General features: G+C 40.5%; 1 protein-coding gene across 1 annotated transcript in view; it reads left to right on the top strand.

Annotated features, from left to right (window-relative positions):
* Positions 1-20170, top strand: part of PTPRG (protein tyrosine phosphatase receptor type G) — a 405613-nt gene that overhangs the window by 14238 nt on the left and 371205 nt on the right. The gene's annotated exons all lie outside the window — the stretch shown is intronic.

Here is a 20170-nt window from a genome sequence, read left to right as displayed (position 1 = left end):
TTAAAAGCTGGCGTAATAGTAATTAAGCTTAGGAGTTAGGTACCTGAGTAGGTTTCTTCCGTTAGTAAAGCAGTTAGTAGGTGGATTAGAATGAATATTCAGCAGATGTTTTAGTGGTAGAGTAGAACTGACTTCAGATTGGGGATTCATAATGTGTGTCTGAATACATGCTTATAGACAAAATTGTGAAATGAGATGTTCTTTTTTTTAGAGAATAGTCTGGTCCAAAGAACAGATGAGGTTATCTTATAGGGTAGGAAACTGGCCTTGTGATTCCTTTGGCTGAAGTGTGTTTAGCTGATGCTTTTTTGTAAACTTTGAAGCCAGAGTTATATGTAGGCATATAGAAACTCATAAGTGCCTGTTAATTTTGCACCAGAGCTGAAGTGGTATGGAGAAAGGCTAAATTACATAGTAACAAGTAATTCATTATACAGGACTGTTTCTTTTGCTATGGAAAAAACCCCTCCCTGTTCAGCTCAGTAGAGATTTCCACCTTGAGTGTGATGGCGCAAAATCAGATGAAATCTGACTAGTGAGTGATTTATTGCAATGTTGACAAGAAAAAAACTGTCTACTGCAGGATACATTGATGGAGGACAACGATAGTTCATTGCAGTTTCTTCCCTGGAAAGCTACAGTGGCATTGATGTTTTATTGTTTACATGTTGCTTCATCAGTTTGGGCAGTTTGTGTCATGGAGGGGAAATGTGTGGAGATTGTTTTCAAACACTGATGCCTACAGACACTTTTCTCAATGAGGAAAACCAGTGAAGAACCAAGCTATTTGTACAATGGTCTTCACAGTTAGATTGCTCCCTTTTCCTGACTATACTCCATTTTACCAACTATGTATTTTTTAGCATTTCAATAGAAAGACTGCAAAGGCAATAGAAACAGCAGTAACAGAGTCTATATAAAACATGTATCGGTGTTCTAAAAATTAGTTTAATTTTAGCACATATTTTAACATAACCTTCAGCTATATTTTTCTTTGCCACTTTTTCCCCAGTTCAGCTGTTTTCCGTTCCATGCCAGGAGTGTTTGTGATGCTCAGGATTCTCACTGCGCAACATGTGAAAATTCTACAAGTGACAATTATAAGGGATTTGGATGGTATAATATACCTGATCATAGGTGATTTGCCCAGGGCATAAAATACTTGAAGAGATATGATAATTTTGATGAAAAAACCACCTGATTCTGGGGGACTGTGAATTGTGTAGTCTTAAACTTGACAGTTTCTAGTGTCCTGGTTTGAACCTTTGAAGAAATGTAGACCTTTAAGAGCTATGGGATGTGTTGCCCTAAAAGACCTCAATGTCTCCTGGTGTTCCAGTATCCCTGAGAATGGCACCAATGGACTGGGTCATAGCTATTTTTGAAATTACAAAGCTGGACAAACATGCTAAAAATACCTTCTTAGGTTGGCTTGTGTGTAACCAGCACTTCTCGGATGGCAGTCTGCATTTTCATCACTTCCAGGATGTTGAACCAGGTTGAATTGCTGGAGCTTTTGGTACTGGAGTTGGGTTTGACAGCTACAGAAAAGCTGAATGTGATACTCTGTCTTCCTTGCAATGAAGGGCAGTGTGAACACATTGCACCTGTGACTGGCAAACTGAACTCCTTTGTTCTCCTTCGACCAAAGTCACTCCTGATTGAGAAGCATTTAAATTTAATTAGACTTGAACGGTTTGGACCATGTTCATGGCAATATAGCCATACACATAGTCTGTCCTGGCTCCTTATTTTCCTGAATCTCTTGCGATGCTTAAAACATTGCAGTGAAAGGAGACGCTCCAGAAGGCATCCAGTTGTTTCCTTGCATTCAGTGACATGGATTGTTTTGGTCAGGGAAATACCATGACATGTCTCATTGCATTCTCCCAGCTGTGTGAGGGTGGTTTGAGGGTTCTGGTTTGGTTATTGTGGGAGCTCAGCTGACTGAGGATGTGTGTTTGGATGAGACGCTCTGAGGAGGTGGCCGTGCTTTCTCCCTCCTAGACTCTGGCTCAGCAAGATGCTGATGAAGTTATTGGATGGTGCTTTCAAGACTTGCTGCACAAGGACAAGCGATTACATGCCCAGGCCTATGAAGTCCAGCTTGCTGAAGCCAACATGGCTTTTCTCACTGTAGGGGCAAAGGAGGAGGTGAAGTGCAGTGCTGCAGTTTGGTGAGCTCAGCTGAATTTTGGTGTCGAATGGCAAGAATTCCCCCTGCTTTGATCCCTGTGGAGACAAAGAGTGAAGGAGCAGCCAGGGTACTGTGGAGCTCTTTGCATCATGGCAGAGAGGAGGACTTTTCTGGTAGGGAATTTGGAGTGCATTGCCATGCTGTCAGTGAGTTAGGCTGCCAGAAAGCTGTGTTGACTTGGGAGTTACACCTGTAGGTATCAGTCGAGCTGATCTCTCTCCTTGAGAGTGGAGACAAGAACTGTGTGTTGCACAGCAACAGATATCACAGTATCACAGTATCACAGTATGTTTGGGATTGGAAGGGACCTCAAAAGATCATCTAGTCCAATCCCCCTGCTGGAGCAGGAACGCCTAGGTGAGGTCGCACAGGAAGGTGTCCAGGCGGGCTTTGAATGTCTCCAGGGAAGGAGACTCCACAACCTCCCTGGGCAGCCTGTTCCAGTGCTCTGTTACCCTCACTGAGAAGAAGTTCTTTCTCAAATTTAAGTGGAACCTCTTGTGTTCCAGCTTGATCCCATTGCCCCTTGTCCTATCATTGTTTGCCACTGAGAAGAGCCTGACTCCATCCTCATGGCACTCACCCTTTATATATTTATAAACATTAATAAGGTCACCCCTCAGTCTCCTCTTCTCCAAACTAAAGAGCCCCAGCTCCCTCAGCCTTTCTTCATAAGGGAGATGCTCCACTCCCTTAATCATCTTTGTTGCCCTACGCTGGACCCTCTCCAGCAGTTCCCTGTCCTTCTTGAACTGAGGGGCCCAGAACTGGACACAATATTCCAGATGGGGTCTCACCAGGGCGGAGTAGAGGGGAAGGAGGACCTCTCTCGATCTACTGACCACCCCCCTTGTAATACACCCGAGGATGCCATTGGCCTTCCTGGCCACAAGGGCACAGTGCTGGCTCATGGTCATCCTGTTGTCCATCAGGACCCCCAGGTCCCTTTCCCCTACACTGCTCTCTAATAGGTCATGCCCCAACCTATACTGGAACTTGGGATTGTTCCTGCCCAGATGCAGGACTCTACACTTTCCCTTGTTAAATTCCATCAGATTATCCCCCGCCCAACTCTCCAGCCTGTCCAGGTCCCGCTGGATGGCGGCACAGCCTTCTGGCGTGTCAGCCACTCCTCCCAGCTTAGTGTCATCAGCAAACTTGCCGATAGTACACTCAATTCCCTCGTCTAAATCATTAATGAATATATTGAATAATATTGGCCCCAGTACTGACCCCTGAGGCACTCCACTAGATACTGGCCTCCAACTGGACTCCGCACCATTGACCACCACTCTCTGGCTTCTCTCTTTAAGCCAGTTTGCAACCCACCTCACTACTCTATTGTCGAGACCACACCTCCTCAATTTAGCTGTGAGGATGCTGTGAGGGACTGTGTCAAAGGCTTTACTGAAGTCAAGGTAGACCACATCCACCGCTCTGCCATCATCCATCCACCTTGTTACATTCTCATAAAAGGCTATGAGGTTGGTCAAGCATGACTTACCCTTGGTAAAGCCATGCTGACTGCCCCTAATGACCCTCTTATCCCTGATGTGCCTTGGGATGACACCAAGGATAAGCTGTTCCATTACTTTCCCAGGGACAGAGGTGAGGCTGACCGGTCTATAATTACCCGGGTCCTCCTTCTTGCCCTTTTTAAAGACTGGAGTGACATTTGCTTTCCTCCAATCCTCGGGCACCTCTCCCGTTTCCCAAGACTTGGCAAAAATGATGGATAGCGGTCTAGCAATGACTTCAGCCAGCTCCCTCAGCACCCGCGGATGCATCCCATCTGGACCCATGGATTTATGGACGTCCAGACTACTTAATTGTTCCCTAACCCAGTCCTCATCGACTAAAGCAAACTCCTCCATTAACCTGGCTTCATCCGGGGTCTCAGGGGTACAGGGTTCCCCAGGACATCCTCCAGCGGAGTAGACAGAGACAAAGAAGGCATTCAGTAATTCTGCCTTCTCTGTGTCTTCTGCCACCAGGGCACCCACCTCATTCATCAGTGGGCCTACATTGCCTCTGGTATTAGTTTTATCTGCTATGTATTTGAAAAAGTTCTTCTTGCTGTCCTTGACCCCTCTCGCCAGCTGTAATTCTAAGGAGGCCTTGGCTACCCTAGCTGCCTTCCTGCATCCTCTAACAGCAGCCTTATATTCCTCCCAAGTGGCCAGTCCCTGCTTCCATGACCTGTAAACTCGCCTCTTCTGCTTGAGCATACCCAACAGATCCCTGTTCAACCACGCAGGCCTTCTGGCTCCCTTCCTCGACTTCCTACGTGTGGGGATGCTCTGATCCTGAGCATGGAAGAAGCAATCTCTGAATGCAATCCAGCTCTCTTGGGCCCCTTTTCCTTCAAGCAGTCTTGCCCATGGGGTTTCCCTCAGCAGTTGCTTGAAAAGGCCGAAATTAGCCCTGCCAAAGTCCAGGGTTGCAATTCTACTTGCTATTCTGTTCCTGCCACACGAGATGCTGAACTCCACCATCTCGTGGTCACTGCAACCCAGGCAGCCCTCAACCTTTACTGCTTCAACCAGACCCTCTTTGTTAGTGAGGATGAGATCCAGCAGTGCACCTCTCCTGGTCGGCTCCTCCACCATCTGCATGAGGAAGTTATCATCAATGCACTGGAGGAACCTCCTGGACTGTGGCTGGCTGGCTGAATGGTCCTTCCAGCAAACATCAGGGAAGTTAAAATCACCCACAACAACCAGGGCCTGTTTGAGGGGGTCTAAGATGCTTGTGAGGACTCTGTGGTATACATGTGGACACTGTTTATCAGGCTGAGAGACATCCTTAAGGGTCCTAATGTCTGATGGTGCTGAGTTTCAGTGCCTTGACAATGAGGAGGAGATGGTATATATTCCACAGATAAACTATTTTTTCCTTTAATGGCTTGAATTCACTTTGGATGCACTTATCGGACCATGCTACGCTTCAGAAAAAAAGCTGTTCCTCAGTGGTATTTGAGTTTCTCTGACCTAGAGGGCATTACAGCCACACCTTCACCCTTTGAGCTTCTGTAAGGCTGGCTTCAGGATAAATCTGATTTGCTCTTGTACTTCATGATCATGAAGTCAGTGTTGATACTGAGCTGGTGGAATTTTTCAGAGGACAAATAACAGTACTCACTCTATTTCTCTTTGATCAGATAGCTCTCTTCTGAGAGGCTGGGAGCTGGTAAAGTGATGCGCAGTGGCTGAGACAGATCAAAAAGGATACATCCACTAATTACTGAATGGTTTCTGAAAAAGTAATTATTTTTTGGTGTCTAAAATAAATTGTGTCTGGGTGATGGTATTGGTATGCCGTTGATCATGCAACAACCATCTCTGCAAGCCTGAGTTTTCATTTAAAAAGGCATTATTGTCTGTTAAATATTTGGGCATTCATACTCCCTTTGGGTTGATCAACTATTTGAAATGAATTATCTCACAGTGCTGTCACAATTAAAGAACGGCATGCTCAGGTGAGAGGGTTTATCTGTTTCATAGATTGGAGAGTTATGTTCAGTGAAAATGAACATCCTCCCAAGGTTAAATTATCTATTTAAGGCTCCTCCAATTACAGTGTTGGATAGAAGGATTTTTTTTAAATGTGGATAAGAGCAGAGGGCAAATGACATAATTGGAGGGGGAGAGAGAGACTTGATACATGCTTGCTTCTAGAAGAGTGAGAGGGATAAGGAGAAAACAATGCCAGGGAACTGCCTTCAGACATCTTAGTCTTTTCTGGTTGCCTTAATCTCAAGCAGTCTTTGGAGGCTGGGAAAGAAGAGAAAAGAGTTAGTATTTGTGTAAAAGCTTCCTGTGACTTCTCCCAGGTGAGCTATGTGGGGCTTCATGCCATCTGGCCTTCTTCTAAGAGAAAGCAAAAAACAGCAACCCTTATATTGGGATATAGAAATAGTCTACTTCTTGCTCTCATATAGCACAGAAGAACATATTAGCTGGTGAGTTGAATTGACATATTCCTTTGTGCACAAGTTATAGCAACTTAAATGAAAATTACACTCATAGCGAGAGAATGCACTCTGTTTAAATTAGATAAGGAGATTGTGACAGAAAAAGATTATTGAATAAAGGGTTTTTTAAACTAGCCAGTGAAATAAATGTATGGCTTCAAACTTTGTCTTGCCAGAATTTATTAATAAAACACAATGAGGTTTTTGGAATACAATGAAGACCTCTTCCTTTGAAGGTTACAGTGTAATTTGTGTAATTGTGTTTGTGTAATTTGACTTCCAAGATATGTCCTTGTAATTTGGTAAACTGCAGATCTTGCTCCAATCTATCGCATTTTTCTTGTGCCTTGTATTGACGCATCTAATTGCCTCATAAGCGTATACTCAGTTTAAAGCCATCGCACTGCCCTCTGGACCTTGAAATATTCACCTTGTGGTCTGTAATGATAATCTCTATATGGATCTTATCTGTGGAGCAGCTGGCCACCTTTTCTTGCTTACTTACTAAGTATACACAGCTAACTGCTGTTCTGAATAACCTCGGTTTGTTATCATACAGCTGAAGAAAACTTGCTGGATGATGCCTTGATTTCTCCCAGGTGCAGGATGCCCTCTCTGGGCAGGGAAGCCAGGACACAGCAGTCAGGGGCATCCTCTTGGAAGGAGCTGAGAGAAACCCCAGCGTTGTACCGGCCAGCACCGTCTTGGCTGGTCCTTAACTGAAAATCTTTCCTGCTGGGATTGGGCAGAAGAGCAGCTTTGGGCCAGACAGTGATCAGTGTCGGTAAGATGTGTATGTAATTGTGAATACAGTATTCTGATGAAACTCTCCTGTTAAACGTTTTTTAAAATTCTTAAGTTTTCTCGATACAAAATGGGTGCTGAAACATCTAGGCAAGACTTGGGAAAAAGTTGCCATTTTATTTGTGCTGAACTCCTTTGAAATCAACAGAAAATGTGGGCAAACAATTTATATTCTAAGGCATTAATATCATGTGTTGCGTTTATTCACCTAGAGAATCTGAGATGAGAGTGCTCTTGGCTGATGAAGCAGGGAGAAGTGTTAAATCAGGGATGGAAGCTCAAAACACTGCAGAGGGAGGTAAAACCAAATGGGATAAGCCATTCCTGGGAGAGGGTTGATGGCGGAGGGGCCATGTTGAGGAGCTGAGTCACTGGAACTGTAGGTGTAGGAAAAGCTGATTTAAAGAAGCATTTTTATCGTGGTGTAGTAATTTCTCCTTTGGCTTTACACAGCAGGGTGTGCAGAAATGGCTGTTAAAACCATTGGAAATGTAAAGTGTCTTTTAAGTGTTAAAATTGCACAGAATGAAAAAAAAAGCTATTTAGGACAGATACCTCTTCACTTATGTATTGATTCTTAAATGAACAGTATGAGACTTGAAAAGAAATTGCACCATTTACAGCTTATTTCTGTGTCCTTGAATTGAAATATTATGTATAGAGTTCAGAGCAGAAGACATTGAGTAAGTTATACAAGCTTAATAAAAATAAACCTACACATGACTTTGCATAAAGGGGGTGGAAATCAAAAGACTAACAAATTTGCATAGATAACATTTGAATTGTTAATTCATATTGCACTTCATTGCAAGGATGTCATTTTTAATTAAGAATAAAATGTGGTAGATATTTTAAATGGGAAATGATTATAATTGCAGATGGAAATTGAGGTAATGAGAACTGGTTTAATTAATTGTTAAAACTTAACATTTTTGTTTTTTGTTTATAAGCTTGTGGTCTGTGGACACAGACATTTGTTTTGTAGATGTGTGTATTTAAACATACAATGATTATGGCATGAAGCGTTGGCAGCAAACACAGTTTTAGTCTGAGTTGTATTGGTTACTTGAAAAGGTCTGTTTGTATGGATGGAGTTTGAGCATCTTCGGTAGACAAACTTTGCTGTTGATGGGATTGGTGTGAAATGACGGTGTCAAGTCTATTCCCAAAACGTCCTTTTTAAACCATATTTGTCTTTTGCTATGGGTATCATAGATGGTGGTGATACTTCACTGGAGAAAAATGAGGCGTTGTTTGTACCGAATGACTGTGGCTCTTAAAGAGTGGGGAGCTGTGGGGCGACACAGAATTTCTCAGTATGCACTTAATTTTTTTATTGTCAAAAATTGTCAAGGTCTCTTAAATTTCCAAATGTGTTTGGGGAAATGTAGCATGAAAACCTACAAAACAACTTTTCCTATTCAGATAGATGTGACACCTGAGATAAAGAACTATATTTGTGTAGCATTCTTAGAAATAGAGGGTATTTCTGCTATTTGAGAGCCTGATAAACTTGGAGCTTTGCATCCAAAAAGGATATTGAAGCGAACAAAATTAGTGTTGCCGCTTATGTTGAGAACCGTGTATGAAGTCTCTGTCATCTCTGGTTGCAGAGGGACTTGGAGAGAACTGCAATTAGCACTAATTGGAATTGCGTCTGAATTTTCTGTCTGTTGATGTGAGAATGGACCCTCGAAGTGACTGGCAGGAACTACCTGCCTGCGCTAATTCCCTGAAGAGCTGCTCCGTTGCATCGCGGCGCATCAGAAATGAAACAAGTGTTTACCAGAAGCGACCGGCTCGCGTGCCCACATTATCCATGCAGCACAGATGCTGAAATTTAATGCAAGTTAACACAGTGGGCTGGGTACTCAGAGCTGTAATAAAGATGCACTGGATTTTTATTTTTTTCTGAGAAGCCTGGAGTTTTGATTCCTGAAGATATCATTGCTCTGTTGTGATGCTCTGCAGAAGGGGTGGAAAAGGTTTGGCCTACCAACAAGTTGTGTAACCTTTTCATTATGTGTGGTGTGCCTATTTATTTTTCCTCTATTTTTGTCTTTTCACATGGAAAGCAGTGCTTCAGCTGAAATCTGGCTTGTGTCACCCATGTTGGTCATGGGAAAAAATTTTACCAAAGTAGATAAAAACCATATATGCAGAAAGACACAGCTTTGCTTGGTTTTGTTGCCCCTGGGTAAATGAAATAGAAACCTTAGAAGTAAACTAATATTCAGTAAAATGATAAAAGCATTTACTTGAATGACAATGTAGTATTTTTTTTTTCCTCTGAAGCACACAACCAGAGATATGAAGTATGGTAATGTCACTAGGGTAATATACAGCTGATAGCAGTGCCTTCATTTGCATTTCTTCCCCTTACCTTGTGTTTCTTTTTTTTCCCCTGAAGCACATGTGTTGGGAATTGAAAATGCAGTTTGCCTATTATACACTGGCAGTAATATTTCAATTTTTTATGTAAAAAATGAGGCCACCAACACGAGCAGCCACTGATGTATGGGGCTATTGATGGGAATTGAATTTGCAAAGGGAAAATGGGATTTGGTTGTAGTCTGAAATGATAATAATGTAGCCCAAATGGATTTGTAATGGTCATTCATTCATTTTTTTTTTCTGTGATTTTGTGGTTTGACAAAACATATTTATGCAGGTGACTATGAAAGTAGCATAGGTTCACTCTGAGTGGGCCTTAATAGCTAATGGCAAATAATAAGTATGCAAAGTCTGACTTGAGCCTGTTCCCACAGACTTCATTAGGTGAAGAAAGGGATGCTGAGATTTATTTTCCTGAGAGGGGGGAAAAATAATTGAGGTAGTGCTTCTTTGTGAGATTTAAGAAATAGGAATTCATGTCAAGGTATATTTTCGTTTTATTAAAAATGTATGGATGTGTAGTATCAACACAGAGAATACTTTGTGGCAAAACAAATGTTCGACACACTTTCTACAAGGTCTGGATAAGCTGAGACTTTGCCCTGAGGAGTTTCCAGTCTAACTATGATCAAACTAATGTGCATTATGTTGAGGTGCTGTGTTAGATGCTTGTGTTCTGTAAGCTGTAGCTGTACCTGTGTGACACTATCACCCCCAGCCTGGAGTCTGAATTTGTAATTTGGGCTGCCAGGAAACTGCAGAATTGTCTCTATATCTTAGATGCAGTTTTATGGGCCTTATGGTAACTTTACTGTTGGTCTGATTTCAGTGGAGCTCTGTCTTCCCTCCTGTGAAAGTGAGGGGAGAATATGCCACTGTTCATATGGTCAGAACGAACCGGTGGTGACAGACAGAACCGCACTGCAGACATGATAACTGAATGGTCTAGATGGATTTTTGGCTTTGTTATTGTCTTTTTTTTTCTCCCTTTTTTTTTTTTTTTTGGACCAGTGAATGTCCCATTTGTAAACTGCCTTTCATTTTATCAGCAGTGTAATCTTTGTTAAACACTGTGTAATTTAAAAGCATGAACAGAAGTAATTGTGAAGTGTGGGAAGAGTGCTTCTGGTTTTATAAATGTGTTACCTGTTATAAATTTTCCATTGAAAATCAATACGGCCAGAGGTTCAGATGCAAAGGTTGAAACACATGCCCATGTAAAGGAATCTGCTCTTGACCTGTAGACAACGAAAAAGGAGTGTGCAGGGGAAAAATGGTGCTGGTTTACCTGAAGTTAATATTGTACTTGTTTTCCTCTTGCTGCTGACTGAAGCCTGAGCTTTCTGAGAAAGAGCTCGGCTTAACGTTCTGAAGCCAGGCTGTGCTGCAATCCTTGAGGGGCTGTCCTGGGGATGAGCAGGGACCCACAGATCTGCTGATGTGCGGCACGAAACCGCCTCTTGTGATCTGAATCACTTCAGCAATTTCTGCAGTGTAACTTCAGCTATTTTGGCTACAGGCCTCACTGATTATGTACTTTTTTTATTTTTTTTTTTTTTTTTTTTTATGATAAGCAGTCCATGAATGGTCCTGATGCAGAAAGGCTGGGAGCATCGTAAGTCTGTTTATTTTAATTGGCTTTGCTGTCCTGATAACTAATGGCAGAAAGAGCCAGGCAGCTCAGAGGGCTGTGAGTGGGGTTTCGTTTGTTTAAATGTTGGAATTTGCAAACTGCTGGTTTGTTTTAGAACTGAGTGAAATTCATGTGGGCTGGGTTAGTGAGGCATCCCGTTTGTGTGAACTGTTTGGGACAGAGACTGTGCGGACACTGTGTCCCTGTGTGTCCAGCGCTCATCGCACTGCAGACATCTCCAGAGCTTTTGAGTGCTCTGGCAGCATAAATAGCATTAAGGCACTTTTCTCTGTCTCCCTCCTTTGTAAAGAGTGGCAGTTTCCTCTCCTGGTCTGTTGTTTTGGTCCATTTTGCACAATGATGAAGAAAAAGCTGTAAATACCAAGACATACCCGTCACTCTAATAGTCACCTTTGAATCCAGGAAACCTGTGCTGGGTTTATCCTTATAAGAGTGCTTGAAGGATAAGGGCTGAAACAATCAGAGCGTTTTGTTTTGACTATGAAATTGCTAAACATTTCCCTTCTGAATTTTCTAATGTTAAAGTAAAACTAGATTTGCCAACAGTTGCTTTAAAAATACTATTGTACCTTTTAAGTGTCTTGCATTGGTTCTAATGGAGTATACTTTTTGTAAGAGATTTAATTTCAATTTTTGTCTATTTAGGGCTGGCTGCTAAACAAGCAGATTCCTTCTTATTATATAGTAATTCACATTTGTGAAGCAGTAGTCTAGAGCTATCTGGACTATGCTGTAATTTGCACATTTAATGAACATGATCTTGGGGGAGGTGGACCCCTGAAGTTACTTTGGAAACCCTAGGAGAGACATATACTTGATGATTTTAAGTTTCATATTCCATGCTTGCCCAGCTAGGTGTGTTGGGTTCCAACTGTCAGTACCCTTGGTTTAATTCTGTGTTCCTTCTACATTGGTTCAACAGCCCATTTCCACCTCTAGGCTTTAGCTCTGGAATGTATGTGAACTTAACTCTTAAGTGTGTGATTGAATTGGAACCAGAATGGTGAAGTGAGAAGTTTCTTACTAAACAAGTAGATTCTTGTTCTTTTAAATATTTTTACAAAAACTGGAAGTAAATTCTTTCTGAAGACATGTAGGTAATTGTACTGCTCGGTGGTTCCCTTCTATTTTAACAAAATAAATCTTTGTTGCTGTAATAACTTGTATGCCTCAAATGCCCTTTCACACACTGCAAAGGGAAGGAAATTGATGTGCCATCGCGACTAAATTTGCTCAGAACTCTCCAAGTCTCTGTTTTGTTCTGAGGTGGGTTGTGTTCCATTTTCTGTCTCCCGCAATTCAGTAGAGGTTTGTAGTGCTGCAGCTCCGTTCTGAAGTGTTTTGGCGGTGCTGTGTTAATAAGATGGAATTCTCAAGTGTAACCCAGCAGTGTTCTGGTTGATCAGCAAAAGTATTTTTTTATAGCGTATCTATGGATGTGCAGACATTTGTTCCGAATACTTTTATTCAATGGCTCAGGGTGCAGTTATTTTACTGGAAGTAGCAAGTATTTTTTGTCTTTTCCTTACTTAGCACCCACATAAAACATTATGCTCATGAAACATTTATGGTAGCAATCCATTAACAGGAAGACAAAGGTTTTCCTCTAAAGAGGATTGCCAAAATGTCTTGCTGAAATGAAACCTGTTCTCCAGCTGTTTTGTATGCATTATTGCTGCCTCTTACTGAAAGTTTAAAAGGTCTGTGTGATGTAATGCAATGATACCTTTGTGTGCAAAGCTGCTTGGAAGCAATCTGAGTCAACAGGAAAGCAATATCTTCTTAAAGCTTGTGACTTATATTAGTTTTGTGATCTCAGGTATGAAGGAGATAAAAAGGGCAAGGGTTTACTGTAGATTCTCTTGAAGGCATGTAGAGTTCTTGAAGTAGCAATAAATGGCAGATTAAAATTGATCTCACTGAGACTTCCAATGTTAACCAGTGTTATGGAAGTAAATGACTTGAGCTTTTTGGCCACTTCATCAAACGGATCATGTTGTATCGTGCTGTCAAGAAACTGCTTTACCTGATAATTTCAGCTACTGAAAGAGCCTTTCCAGAGTATCTCCAGAACAGTAAGCTTAAAACTGTAATGAATGATTGAATGACTATTTGTGTGTATATACACACACATCATTTTAATGGAAGAGATAATGTTCCTGAAGACAAGATTAAGGATTCAGAGGAGCATTAAAAGCAGAAATATTATTTCTAAGTGAAAGAGAGATGAGCATTTATTATTAAAATGTTAAAATAATAATTAACACTGCTAGGAAATTGTAGAAGAAAAACTGTCTCATTCAGCTGGTATAGATGAGCAGTTTTAAAACCACAATATGCCATGAATCACTTCCTCAAAGTGACAGGATCGCTTGGTGCGTTAACAGTGTTGGTTCTGTTGACTTGGGTGCTTTTCAATGAAAGAAAGGGAGAAATGTATCATATATATATATATATAATTTTTATTTTTACAGTGGAGGGCAACTGACTTCACAACTGCTCGATGAACATGGTGATAGGCCTAAAATAGGCAGCTGTTTGAATACAGAGCCTGCACGGAGAGCGTTGATCAAATTTACCATCAGCCAAAATAAGCACATTTCAGCTGAAGTCAGTGGAGTTGTGCCTATTTTCACTACTTAAGAAAGTGGCAGATGGTTTGCTTTTCATGTCCAGATATGAACTGTAATAAGTGTCTGGAACTGTATGAAGAGTATGGGGGGACATTCTTGGTGTTCTCTGCTGCTGAAATATCATTTAATTGCTTCACGGTTTGCCATTAATTCGTGCATACTAAAATAGTTACATGGAGAAGGGGAGTTTTTAAGAAATAAACATGGAGGATTTTTATGAACGTGTTTCTGGTTTGTTTTGGTTTTAGTTTCTTATGGATGCGAGGACTGTAAGAGATGATCTAATAGCTATGGATGGTCTATTATTACCTCAAGAACTGTTTCCAGCACTTTTGATAAAAAAAACTTTAATTCAGGGCTCTCTGAGAAATTGCCAGGACAACAAGATTAAACCTTTGAGTGTTTCTGTGAAGGACAAAAGTATGATATACTACATAGGTTATGTGTTTTGCCAGGCTGTATAGTTTCCAGAGGAAAGAATCAAAATTTTGTGAGTTCCCAAGTGCTTAAAATGCCCAAAATCTGATAGGGGAGTGATTGGTTTTCTAGTGAAGGATAGAACTTAATATAATATATTCCATGGACGAATAAAGCTATTCTATTTTTGTTCTGCCACACTAGTGTTAAATTCATGAAATGCAAATCTGAAGCGTACGTACTGTGCATATTTGCCTTAACCCTGGGAAGGAACAGAAGTTTATTACTAAGCACAGAACAATTTTTCAAGGTGTCGGTTTACATTCCTTTTGCTTACTAATGAACTATGGAAATAGCTTACTAATGAGCTATAGAAATGGAGATTCTGCCTTCTCCCAAGTATGAAAGTGTTCTCTACACAGTGAGTAAAATGACTTGTTATAGGTGTTGGAGAATAGGGCTGTTGGGCATCTTGCTTTTATGTTCTGTGGGGCAAAACTTCAGCTCCCAGCTTTGCTAGTGCTGTCTGCACTTTTGTCCTAGTAGTTCTGGAAATAAAAGTTGGTTTATCATCAATGCATAAATCTGTAGCACTCCAGTAAGCAGGGCCTTGCATATAGAAATAAAAAGCCAAGAGATACTGAATCAAAACTGAGCTCAGGCAACTTAGGTTTGCATGGAAATGCTGCATTTCTGAACATTTGCTATATATTGATCCTTGTGTGGTGTTTGAGAACAGCTGAAGTACTCTAATATTAGTCTAGTTTCTTTTTTTTTTGGTGCTTGAGCACAAAAACTATGAGACAGGATCTGGGGCATCTGTAGCAGGAGGTAGAATGCAGATTTTTCTAGCCATTTGCAAATCTGCTGCAGGTATAGAAGACCTTTATTGGGTAAGAGCATTTCCAGTTCCATATGAGAATTTCAAGTTTCATGAGCTTGAAGCCAGGAAGTTTCTATGCAAAGAAAATGTTAAACATTAGAGATATTGTATGTCTGTATATCCACATGCATATAGTAATATGCAGAGGCTTTAGAAGTGTTGTTTTTTCTGTAAGAAGAGCCATGAAGAATGTACTGATTGGGAGGAAAATGTAAACAGAAATAGCTTGAAACCATTTAAAATGCTTTGTTATGCAACCTCCAAACCCAAATGTTATTTTCAGAGAAACAATAATGTGTGTTTTCAAAATAAGTCTTGGTTTAAAGGGTCTGGAAGGTATGAATAAAAAAAAAAGAGAAACTGACAGGAAAAGACATAAGACAGTAGCAGTAACAGCAGCTGATAAAGGAAGATAAGTGTCAATGAAGAATTACTGGTCAACTGATTTATGTTTAGAGAAGAAATATTTTGAATGAAGTGAGACAAACCAAATATGAAATGTTATGAATGAGGGTGGTAAATTTTGCCAATATCCACTCATCTATATCATACTAAAAGAATGTCTCTTTTGTAGTAAGAAGGGAGCCAGATGCTGTGTTCTCACATCTTTATTGCAAGAATAATAACGTGACTTTTCTTCAGTAAGTGTTAAACTATCACTATTAAGGTTAAACATTTTTAGATAACAGTTTATACCCCCAAAATATTAAAGATGTCTAATATGTTTTAGGATGCTGGGAAGCATGAGGGGATTAGAGAACAACCATTATTTTTAGGTGGCTAAAATGTGGGTGAACCAGGGACAGCGTGTTGGCCTGAAATCCATTGCAGGCAACATCAGGAAAAGCGGGTGTGGGAAGCAATGAATGGCATGACTAAAAGGCAGAAACATAATTCATGCTGACCACTGCTGTTTTATGGGGACCGGTCAGGCTTTCTGCAATGGAGCTTCGAGTTTGACTGAAGCACAATGATATGATACACTTTGATTTCTATAAGACATTTGATTTAGTTGTGTGTGACAGCTTAGCTTGGAAAAGAGGATGGGGTAGAAGGGGAACAGTAGCTAAAATTGGGCAAATTCAGTCTTGAAATAAAGCAAAAAAGCTTCGTCTGTTAACCTCCAGTGCATTGTAACTGAGTTTGGGTGCTGACCCAACAGCTCTCCGCAGTATTCCTGGCATAGCAGGATCACATTAGTTCTCTAGAAACGGCGATTAACAGATACTTTTTATTTCCCCCTTACATGAGTAGAAAGAGCCAGTGCAACAGGAAGCGACGTCCGATGCGAACACCATCGGTTTGTTTGTTTTGCCAGTGTAATACTGTCAAAGCTTATTGAATGAACCGACTTCAAGCTGTTGATGTAGTTCAGACCTTGGCAGCTCTCTAATCTCCTTGAAGCTTTAGTGTTTGATTGCATTCGTTTGCCCTGCAAATAGTCAACTGTGTAAGTTATCTCAAAGTGGGAATATATCTAAAGCCTGTATTTATAATGGACAAGGTTCATGAGAGTGCAGAGACCTTGTAAAGCACACACGAGCTCGTTTTTGAATATGCTGTGAAATCTTGAGTTCTGCTTCCTGAAACCTATCAAACCGTGTAGTTACAAGAATCCTTTGGACACTTAACTTTAATTATTTAATGGTATGTGAAATTACTGTCTGTTGTTGGCAGGTCACTGCTGTAGTTCTAGGTTGGTATTACGTGGTGGTGTGCTACCTGCTGGATTTGGTCATTATTGGAGGAGTGAATGATGATAGACGTCAAGTGAATTTTTATTTTATTAGATGGTTGTTTGAATTTGGTTGTAACTTTTATGTTTTGTCATCTGTATCCAAGAAACATTCCTTTGCAGGTTTTGGTAGGGCAAGGAGTTTGGGGAAACAAATTCATGTAGTCTGTTCCTCATCGATAAACTGTTTACTTTCAAATACATGATAGTCCAGATACAGTGCAACTACTGCTGCTGTTGAGGCTATGTAAATAGTTTCATTCTAAATGGCCCCTCCTAGGGCATTTATTTATCTTCTTTGGGGTACCAGTTTGACAAATATGTGCTTAGTGTAGAAAAACATTGAGAATTTGAGTAGAAATATATTGGCTTCTTTTTGAGACTATAGAAAAATAGACTGTATGTTTTAAGAAATGCAAGCTTTTTTGCATTCTTTTTGTCATGAATATGCAAGCTTCTTAGTGGTTAAAGCTGCTTTGGAGGGGAGAGGAAATGGTAGGAAAGACTCTCCTCTGCTTCATGGGAAAGCATTCAAGCAAGGATGTTTGTGCTCCCTTTCCTACCCACAGTTTCTTTTGTGTGTTTTGTTTTGTTTTTAAACTATTGTTATTCTACAAGTAGTGGCTGAGCAATGTTCACTTGAAAGCTTTCTGTTCTAGAAGCAGTGGCGGGTAGCAGCAGTCTATGAAAGGAAAAGAATGTGGCTATTAAGTCCTCTGCTTATGTCTTCTTAAGACTGTTGAGAAACAAGAAAACCATTAAAACCAACCAAACACAACCCCATAGGTGTTGAGCGTCCAGGAGTCTTGATTACCCTGTATCCAATCAACACAGACTCTAGCAGTTATTACTGCAAATTTATTGGTTTGTGTCCTGAAGGAGACGAGTGGATGGATGCTCTTTCTTTAGGGTCTGTCACCCAGTAGTTCTGTGCAGTTTCTGCCTGAGACTTCGTTGCTCTGACTTGTGCTGGGTATTCACTCTTAGCTCTCTGTAGAGTCTCCTATGCTGTGTTGGCACAAGTATTCTCCATGCCAGGGCAGTGATCAGATTTTGGGGAGAAACACCAAAATCTCCAGAAAATGCATGGTTTTCCAGCTGTATTTCTAACTATGTGGTATCTTGCACAGCTGTTTGAACTGCTGTGCTGAAACTGGAGGGGAATTAACTACTGGAAAGGTGTGGGAGGATGTCTGCTTCCAAAAGTCTAGATGTAGCATGCTGTTAAGTTTCTGTGGTTGTTTCTCATTCAGCTGTAGTAGGTCATAAAAGCTGCTAATCAATAGTACAAGCAGGTGATTAGGGGTTGAGTTTGGAACACTTGTTTTAATTTGGTTGATGCAGTATGCTGAAACTTGAAGGATGCAGTAAAAGGCCTAGTGGTAAAATGAATGAGGGAAGGAAAGAAGAATTTGGGGTGATTTTTGTGAACTAGAAGGGCTCTTAGGTTGTCAAATCGGAACTTGTTTCATGTTTTAGAACCAAAAGACCATCACTTGGTTACTCAGGGTCGTTGGATCTGCCAAGGTCACTCAATGTGGCACTGAAGGAAATATTCAGTGTTTGAAGACAGCTGTTCACCCTATCAGATTGTACAAAGGAATTGCTTTGCCATTGAGAATATTTTCATAAAACACTGAGGCTTTAAGTTCCTTCTTCATGCTTCCTTGTAGTGCCTTTAGAAATTCCTTCTCTTCAAGTAATATGTAGATATGTCAAAATTCAGCTTATAAGGTGATAAAACTAATAGAAAAGAAGCTGAAAAGAAGCTGCAATGTGAGGTGTGTCAAGGATGAGCTTTCTAAAATACAGCACGACTTGAAACAGGATTGGAATGCCCTGCTAGAATATTCATTTCTAGAGGTATAAAACTCGTAGGTAGTTTAGAGTGTGATGGTGTGTTCTTCAGCATTCTCATTCCAATTATGCATTGATTTTGGCATGAATATTTTGAAAATATATAATTTGATAATTTATCTAAAGACTAAAGTACTATGCAAATACAGCAGGCTAAAAAGTCCCTTTTGTCCAAATTGCTTTAATGTTGCCACTTGTTGCCTTAAAATAGCTTTCAACTATAGCTGTCTGAATGGAATATATAAATAAATGCACTCTTCCTTTCCCAGAGAGGCAGGAAGGGTGTGTATGAGTTTAACTGTTTCATAATTCTTTCTCAGATGAGTTACTAACACAAAACAATATTTCCCCTCTGCCCCGTACCAGGTTTGAAAGAAACACTGATTTCTCGGTGGGACACGTGCTTGTATCCTGACGTAGTTAAACACTCATTTCAAAATTCATGTTTCCCCCATGCAAGTAGAAGTTCAAATTAACACTAAAAGTTTGAAAGGGCAAGTACAGAAATGCATAAAGCCCTCAGGGGTATTGTTATATATATATTAACCTAGTTCAGAATTGCAGTCCCGTTGGTCAGCAGCTTGTGCTGCCGATGTGCAGGCCCTTCTCCTGCCTGGCTCCTTTTCTCTCATTGCTTTTTCATTCCTCAAAACTGCTGAAGTAATTTGCTTTCACGACATGTGAATTTCTACTGCTTAAAAACAAACTAAGCAAACATGAAACGTTTATTTCAGTTTTGCAACCCCAATTCATCTGATAAGTTTCTCCTTTCTTCCTTTTTCTCTTCTTTCTGAATGTTCAAGGTTTGCTATCACAGACAATTTAAATTCCTTTTCCTCCTAATAATCTCTTGCTTGCACACACAAGATAAGTCATATGTGGTTTTGCTGGATTACTAATTTGACAAAGCACCAGAATAAACAGCAATGTGTTGTGAATAGAATTAGCTGATGTTTAACGTCCTTTTTAATTTATTCAGGTTCTATAACTCTGCTTGGCTCTAGTAAAAGCAGCCCAGTTGCTTATTTCAGATCATTCTGTGGTATACACACCAAGTACGCTAACCTATCAAGATGAATGCTGAGAGTCATCGGGAGCGCCTAAAACCAGAATATATTCAGGATTTTTTCGGCAGACATCCAGGAAGAACCTGCTCAGTAATCCCTAAATGTGTAATCCTTTTTATGTCTCAACTTTGTTAGAACACATTAGTGTCAAATGTTAAGTGTAACATTTTAGTATGTGAAGCGTATTGTTCAACAAAACTGCAACTGGAAATGTAATGTGGTGACAGTGGGGAAAAAAACCCTGAAATCTTTTGGAGATTGACTGAATTAGCTTTATTAACTGTTCTCCATCAGCCTCCAAATGCTAGTGGCATTACATTTGTGTGTGTGTGTGTAGGTTGAAGACGTTTCACCTTGAACCTAATGATGACTGCATGAGGCCTCATCTGTTTTGAACTAACCGAAAATAAGACTGTGTTATTTTGGGTTTTCTTGTTAATCTATTAATCCATATTGGCAAAATTTCTAGTGGAAATTCAACTAGTTAACCGAGTTGCTTTGTTGCTAAAGGCTTCAGTTACAAGAACGTCCCTTTCCAGTAGGGTGCAAGGAAACT

This window comes from Patagioenas fasciata, chromosome 10 (genome assembly GCF_037038585.1).
Source record: "Patagioenas fasciata isolate bPatFas1 chromosome 10, bPatFas1.hap1, whole genome shotgun sequence".
Classification (NCBI taxonomy): domain Eukaryota; kingdom Metazoa; phylum Chordata; class Aves; order Columbiformes; family Columbidae; genus Patagioenas; species Patagioenas fasciata.
The sequence above is the reverse complement of the archived record's forward strand: the minus strand, read 5'-3'. Positions and strand labels throughout refer to the sequence as shown.